This window comes from Euphorbia lathyris, chromosome 3 (genome assembly GCF_963576675.1).
Source record: "Euphorbia lathyris chromosome 3, ddEupLath1.1, whole genome shotgun sequence".
NCBI lineage: Eukaryota > Viridiplantae > Streptophyta > Magnoliopsida > Malpighiales > Euphorbiaceae > Euphorbia > Euphorbia lathyris.
In genome coordinates this window covers 74,299,983-74,306,968 of record NC_088912.1, presented here as the reverse complement: position 1 = coordinate 74,306,968, position 6,986 = coordinate 74,299,983, and positions in this window count along the sequence as shown.

Below are 6,986 nucleotides of genomic sequence, written 5' to 3'. Positions count from 1 at the left end.
AAAACATGTTTTTTTTATAAGATTTTCTTGATCGGATCAAAAACTTATTTTAGATTGATAAAAAGATCAAAATAAAATAAAATAAAAACATGTTTATACCAAAAAAAAAACCAAAAACAAAATCAAGAATATATATAAACACATCAATACAATCATTCTTAGAATGATCTCGCAGAATTTCTTCATATCTATTGATACAAAAAAAAAACCACAGAGTACAAGATATGTGGCTTTGATACCAATGAATGGATTAACGGCAATTAATCCATTTGAGATATACGGGTTCGGACATACCTTATTGAATAGCAGAACCTGTAGATCTCTCAGAGTAGCGAAAGAGGTAGCGGAAGCGGATCTTAGCACTATGATCTTGTACCACCGGTAACAAGCAACCACACAACGTTAGCCAATGAAGACTGAATAATCCACAGACTAAAGTGAAGAAGAAGAAGAGAGAGAGAGAGCGAGTGAGTGAGTGAGAGAGTGAGAGAGAGAGAGAGAGGAGACGCAGGAGGAGGCAATCTTTTTCTTATGTTATTTTATGTGGTGATTAAGGTTAAGCCTATTAATCCTAACATTTTGAATTTGTTTATCATTCTAAATTTGTTTAAAGTAACATATTGCATCCATGAACTTGTTTAAAGTGATATGAGCATTAATTTGTCTAAATCTTCATATTGCTCGACCATTTAGGACCCAATGGATTAATAATGCCACTTTAGCCATTTATTTCTACAATATTTATTAAAATTTAAAATGAAAATAATATTAAATATTTAATTTAGTTTATATCATAAAAAGTACATATTTATATTTATACTATTCATAATTCATTATTAAATTCATATTTATATTTATACTATTCATAATTCATTATTAAATTAAAATTAGCTTAATGATTAATTATATTAATGTATTTTAATTTTTGTAATTCCAATTATTATTTTTGGCACATATAAATAAAATTAGTTTAATAATTAATGTATTCACATGTGTTCGTTGCAGTAAATGCTTCCATTTACAGCAACAATATATAGTTGTTGCTATAGATGCTTTCATTTATCCCAATAAACTTATTGTTGCCAAAGTTGATACTTTTTTCCACAAACCCAACAAAAGGAGCCAAAAATTTATCGCAACAGTCTTTGGTAACAACACGAAAAATTTCGTTGCTAAAATTCATTTAGCAACACAATTTTCATTATTGCCAACACTTGTTGCCAAAAAGTAATTATTCTTTATAATTAGTTTTTAGTTCATATCAACACAAACTAACTTGGAATACTAGTACGTCGGAGAAAAAGAAACTACTGGATAAAAAGAATTTGTGAGTATAAATTTATTTATTAATAAATATGACATTGTTTTCATAGAACAATTTCAATCGCTCTCATTTACTATTTCCTCAAACTACATTTGCAGTAATCCAAGCGAGCTGTAGATATTCTTCGAACAGTTATTGGTACATGAATCCATACTTCGCTCATCTGACACATTAATTAACACTGACATTAGTTTATACACTTCAATTTAACTATATATATATATATATGGAGAAATAGGGAAATAATGGCTTAAAATATGTTCATCCTCCTCAAAATAAAATATTAGAGAGAGAAAAAAGAAAGTTAGAATAGAAGAAACCATACATACATGCGCAATTAAGTAAGGCAAAACCAATGTAAGGAGATAGAGAAATAAGAGACTGCTCTAGCTCGGCTTGAAGAAATTCAAAATTCTATTTCCAGTGAAGGTCTCAATGATTCACGTTTTGATGAAGAAATGTCAGCGCAACAGGATCTTGATCTTCAGCTGTACAGACAAGAGCTATTATACAGAGACAAAAGCAGAGAAAAATGGCTTGCTGCCGGGGATAGAAACACTTCCTTTTTTCACCGGGCTGCCAAAATTAGGAAGGTACAATCCTCTCTTAACAGCCTTCTAATAGACAACGCATTGATCAATGATGAGAATGTAATTACGCAGCATGTGGTCCATTACTATGAATCTCTCTTCACTGGCAGCCTGAGGCATGTGAATTATGAAGCGATTAGATCGGTTATCCCTCACACTGTCACTTATTTGGATGATGAGTCTCTGACGCAGCGTCCCTCATGTGGGGAAATTCGCAAAGCAGTTTTTAACATGAATAAAGACAGTTCGCCAGGTCCTGACGGATTTAGAGGTATGTTCTACAGACACTACTGGGATATAGTTAGCAATGATGTTTGTCAAATGGTCTTCAGTTTCTTTGACTATGGTTACATGCTGCCTGGAATGAACTCTAGCATCATTTCTCTCATCCCCAAGATTGAGGGGGCCAACGAAATACATCAATTCCGTCCTGTGGCAATGGGAAATTTCAGTTACAAGATCATATCGAAGATTATAGCTGACAGACTTGCTCCAATTGCCTCCAGGATCATATCTGACAATCAGTTCGGTTTCATAGCAGGTAGGAGCATTCACAATTGCATTGCTGCAGCTTCTGAGGGAATCAATATGCTGAAAAAGAAGTGTTTTGGGGGCAACATGGCCCTTAAAATAGATATCAGAAAAGCTTTTGACACTCTTGATTGGAACTTCCTGCTTGCTGTCCTTGAATCTTTTGGGTTCTCGCTGAAATTCAGAAACTGGATCTGGAAATTCGCAGGTCAGCTAGAATATCAATTGCTCTTGGAGGAGGAATAAAGGGCTTCTTTGGCTTCTCTTGTGGAGTCAGGCAGGGCGATCCACTCTCTTCTATTCTGTTCGGGATTGCTGAAGATTTCCTTGGTCGATGGATCTCTAAACTGTCTATGGAGGGCAAATTTGACCCAATGAGGTATACCAGTACAGCTGCTTTTCCTTCACACCTTCTTTATGCTGATGACATGATGATTTTTGCCAGAGCTTCAACCAAAAACATGAGATGAATTAGAGACTTTTTTCAGTTATATGAAGAATTCTCCGGGCAAGCGGTCAATTGGAATAAATCCCAAGCTCTCTTTGGAAATCACATTAGCGCAATGCGCAGGGTCAGACTTGCAGACATTCTGGGTATCAGGCTGACCGCCCTTCCATTTATTTACCTAGGCGTTCCTCTGTTCCAATGAGCTCCTAGAGCTCGGTTCCTGAATCCAATGATTGACAAGTTCCTCAACAAGTTCAGTCTCTGGCGGGGTCAGTCTCTCTCCTTTGCTGGTCGGCTCACTCTGATTAAGTCTGCTCTAACTGGTGCCCTAGTGCACTCGTTCCTTCTTTATCGCTGGCCTGCAGCGCTAATTGACCATATTAACAGAGCTATCCGAAATTTCCTGTGGACTGGGGACAGGGATCGCAGGAAGCTGATTGTGGTTCCTTGGAAAACTTGCTGTCAGAAAACTGCTAACGGAGGTTTGGGTATCAAGAATTTTGGTAGCTTTAACAATGCTCTTCTTGCTAAATTCAGCTGGGATCTCATTCAGGGAAATGGCTTCATCATCAATTTACTTCGACTCCGTCTTTTTGAACCTTCTGGGTTGCCTAAACAATATATTGCAAACTCTACCATCTGGTCTTCGCTCCGAGCCAACCTTAAGATGATCAGTGAGGACTCTCTTTGGTGGTTTGGTGAACACTCACCTCTTAACTTCTAGACTGACAGGTGGATCGCGCCAACGATTGCAGACCAAATCAATATTCCTAAAAAGGAGCAAGCCAGGATGTATGAACCTATTCAGAATTTCAGACTTAATGGTTCTTGGATCAACTTGCAAGCCCTCCCTGCTCAGGTTCAAGAAAATATCCATCATATGAAAGCTTTTGAAGGTACTGATCTGTGCATATGGCAACCGTCGGATGCAGGAAAAGTGACGGCTAGTTCTGTTTATAATCATCTTGTTCAGGGAAGTACAGTCGTTTGGAGCAAGTTTATCTGGAATCCATTTGTTCCTCCCAGACGTGCTGCTGTTTGCTGGAAATTACTGAATGGTAAACTTGCTCTTCAATCTTTGCTGCAGTCATATGGGTTTTCATTGGCTCAAAGATGTGAACTCTGCAAGCTCAACGAAGAAACGGCTTCCCACCTTTTTGTTGCTTGCGAGGTTGCAAGGGAGTTTTGGGGATTAATTTTTGCCTTCTTTGAGATCAGTTACAGCATTAACACTGGATCTTTGTTGTGACTACCTGTATTTGGTTCATTTGGCATATACGAAACCGAGCTATCTTCGAAAATGAGCTTCCTTCAATCCAAAATCTAAAATATAGACTTCTGCACATGATTAACGAACAAAGCGGCTCTACTGCTGCCAATGCTCGTCCGCCTCCTGAGCCTGACTATGCTGTAGTTCACTGGATTGCCCCGCCGATCAGCTGGCTAAAAGTAAACACCGATGGTGCGTCGAATCCCACAGGTAATGCTGGAGCAGGCGGAGTTTTTCGAAACTCCAGGGGCTTTGTAACTGGTTGTTTTGCTATCCCTATTCAGAACGCTACCGCCATCATAGCTGAACTCAAAGCTATTACTTTCGCTGTCAATGCCGCGTGGGAAAGAAACTGGCACAGAATCTGGATAGAATCGGACTCGGCTTATGCTGTGCAGATGTTAAATAATCAACAGGCCGAGGTTCCATGGAGAATTAGAAGAGATTGGCAAGTTTGTCTCAATCAGCTATCGTCTATGCATTGGAGAGCTACTCACATTTTCAGGGAAGGTAACCAGGAAGCAGACAGGCTTGCTAATCACGGGCAATTTGCACAGACTAATTGCTGGTGGCACTCGGCTCCTCACTTCTGCCAGGCTCTCGTTTTTGACGACTTATGCAATGTTGCGCATATTCGTATTTTGTAATTCTTTTGTTTTATTCTTTATTCTTTTCCTTTTCCCTCTCCCCTTTCTGTAACTTTTCTTTTCTTTATCAATAAAAGGGTTGTTGGTTTTGCTGGGGTGCCAACCTAGTTGGGATGCCCAGCTTTCCTTCGCGTACCAATCTTTACGCAAAAAAAAGATAGAGAAATAAAAGCAGGATTTGCATTAACACATTTTTTGGTGCATTTGTCGAGACTTGGAATAACTTTACTACGATCAACATGGAGGTCTTTATCCAAATTAATGATGCATGGAAGGAAAGATTCTGAAAATCATGTAGCAAAATCTTTTTGTTCCTAATAACAACATCAATAGCATAACCTCTATTAGCAAAAAGCTCTTCATACTCGTTTTTTACTTAATTATCTCCTCACCAATCTATTAATTCAGACGAGTAAAAAATGAACAATTAAAATGTTTACAAGAAGAATAATATTTAAGAAGAAATAGAAGATGATAAATTGAAATTTTTTAATAGTAAACTCCTTTATATAATAAAGGCCACATACTTTACATGATATCACCTTTGTGTGTTTTTTCTTTCTTTTTTTAAAGCTGCCTTTTAAAGGTTAGTCAAAGATGGTTATTTTTTGTTCAATTACAAATTTGAAGTATTACATTGGACTCATCTCACAGAACTCATGTGAGAGTTATCCTCACTCATTATGTGATATTATCATTCTGTTTTGTTTTTTAACACACCATAATGTTTTTTAAATATACTTTTACGGTTTAGTCAAATATGCTTATTTTTGTTCTTTTTTACAAATTTCAAGTATTACGTAGGGCTCATCTCACATAACTCATATGGCAGTTAACATCACTCATTATGTGATATTATCATTTTGTTTTTTCCTTTTTTTTAAGAGACCATTATGTTTTTTAAAGATACCATTTAAGGGTTAGAAAGATAGAAATTTTGATTCGGGAAAGGACCGTACTTGTTCCTTTACCTTTAAAATTTTATTCTTAATGGTCGACTTTGCCATTATAAAAAGACAAAAAAAAAAATCTTTTGTATCTATGAACAATTTGTACGAGACAAATTTTTACAAAATTACAAAATCCTCTCATTCTAATAAAGAGCTATTTTTAGATGAAGTTGCGCACCTAAGCAATATACCAATGCATGATGACCCCCAAAATATTTCTAAGTAGTATATACAAATAGAAAATACTTTCCTGGTTGTTCCATGATGTGCTTCAATTGGTGTTTAAAGCTGACACATGTTCATGTTTTCATGTTGTTTGTTCTATGAGGCGCTAGGGCCGTCTTCAGTATTTTGGAGGCCCTAAGCATATTGTGCATTTTTTTCCATATATAAATCTAATACTATTTTATAAATATTAAATATTAAATAGTAAAATCAATAAATTATTAATTACAATTCAAGTCATATAATAATAACATAAAGCTAAGAAATTATTATTCTTCTTGCTTTTGTACATGTAAAATCGAGTTTTCTTTTATATATTTAAAATCAAGTTTCTTCTCACCAGTTATGCGAGAAGCAAACAAACGACAAAGTATTAATTTCTGGAAATTAATCTTGGACGGCTGAAGTCGAACCTAATTGCAAGATTCTATTGAAAGAAAGAGAAAAATTTATCTTCGAGATTAAAAATTGGTTGAGTTGCGTATTTATTATGAATTACAGGCTTAAATTACTATTTGGATATCGATTGATCCAAGGAATCTTATCATTTGACGCTTGATTTATCCAAAATTTTATCATTTGGCCACTGAACTATCCCAATTGGTGAAATTTCAATGCAATTTGGATGGAAACTTAATAGAATTATTGACATATATATGTTGATATTTTGATAACTAGACTTGATAAATTTTAGTTTAGAGATTTGTTTTCTTGTTTTAATCTCATTAATTATTTGGGTAAATCAACTTTAAAACGTACAGCATGTTAAGCACATATGTCAAAATATCACCACATATCATAAGGAAACAATTTTATCAAGACTTCATCAAAATTAAGTAGAATTTCATCAATTTGAATAGTATATGGTCCAAATGTGACCAAATGATAAATTAGTGGCCAAATATTAAAATTTTAAATAAATCAGAGTCTAAATAACATTTTATACCAAATTACAAATTGTAATTTATAAGTGCATTTCGTCTTGTAATTAAAAAAATAAA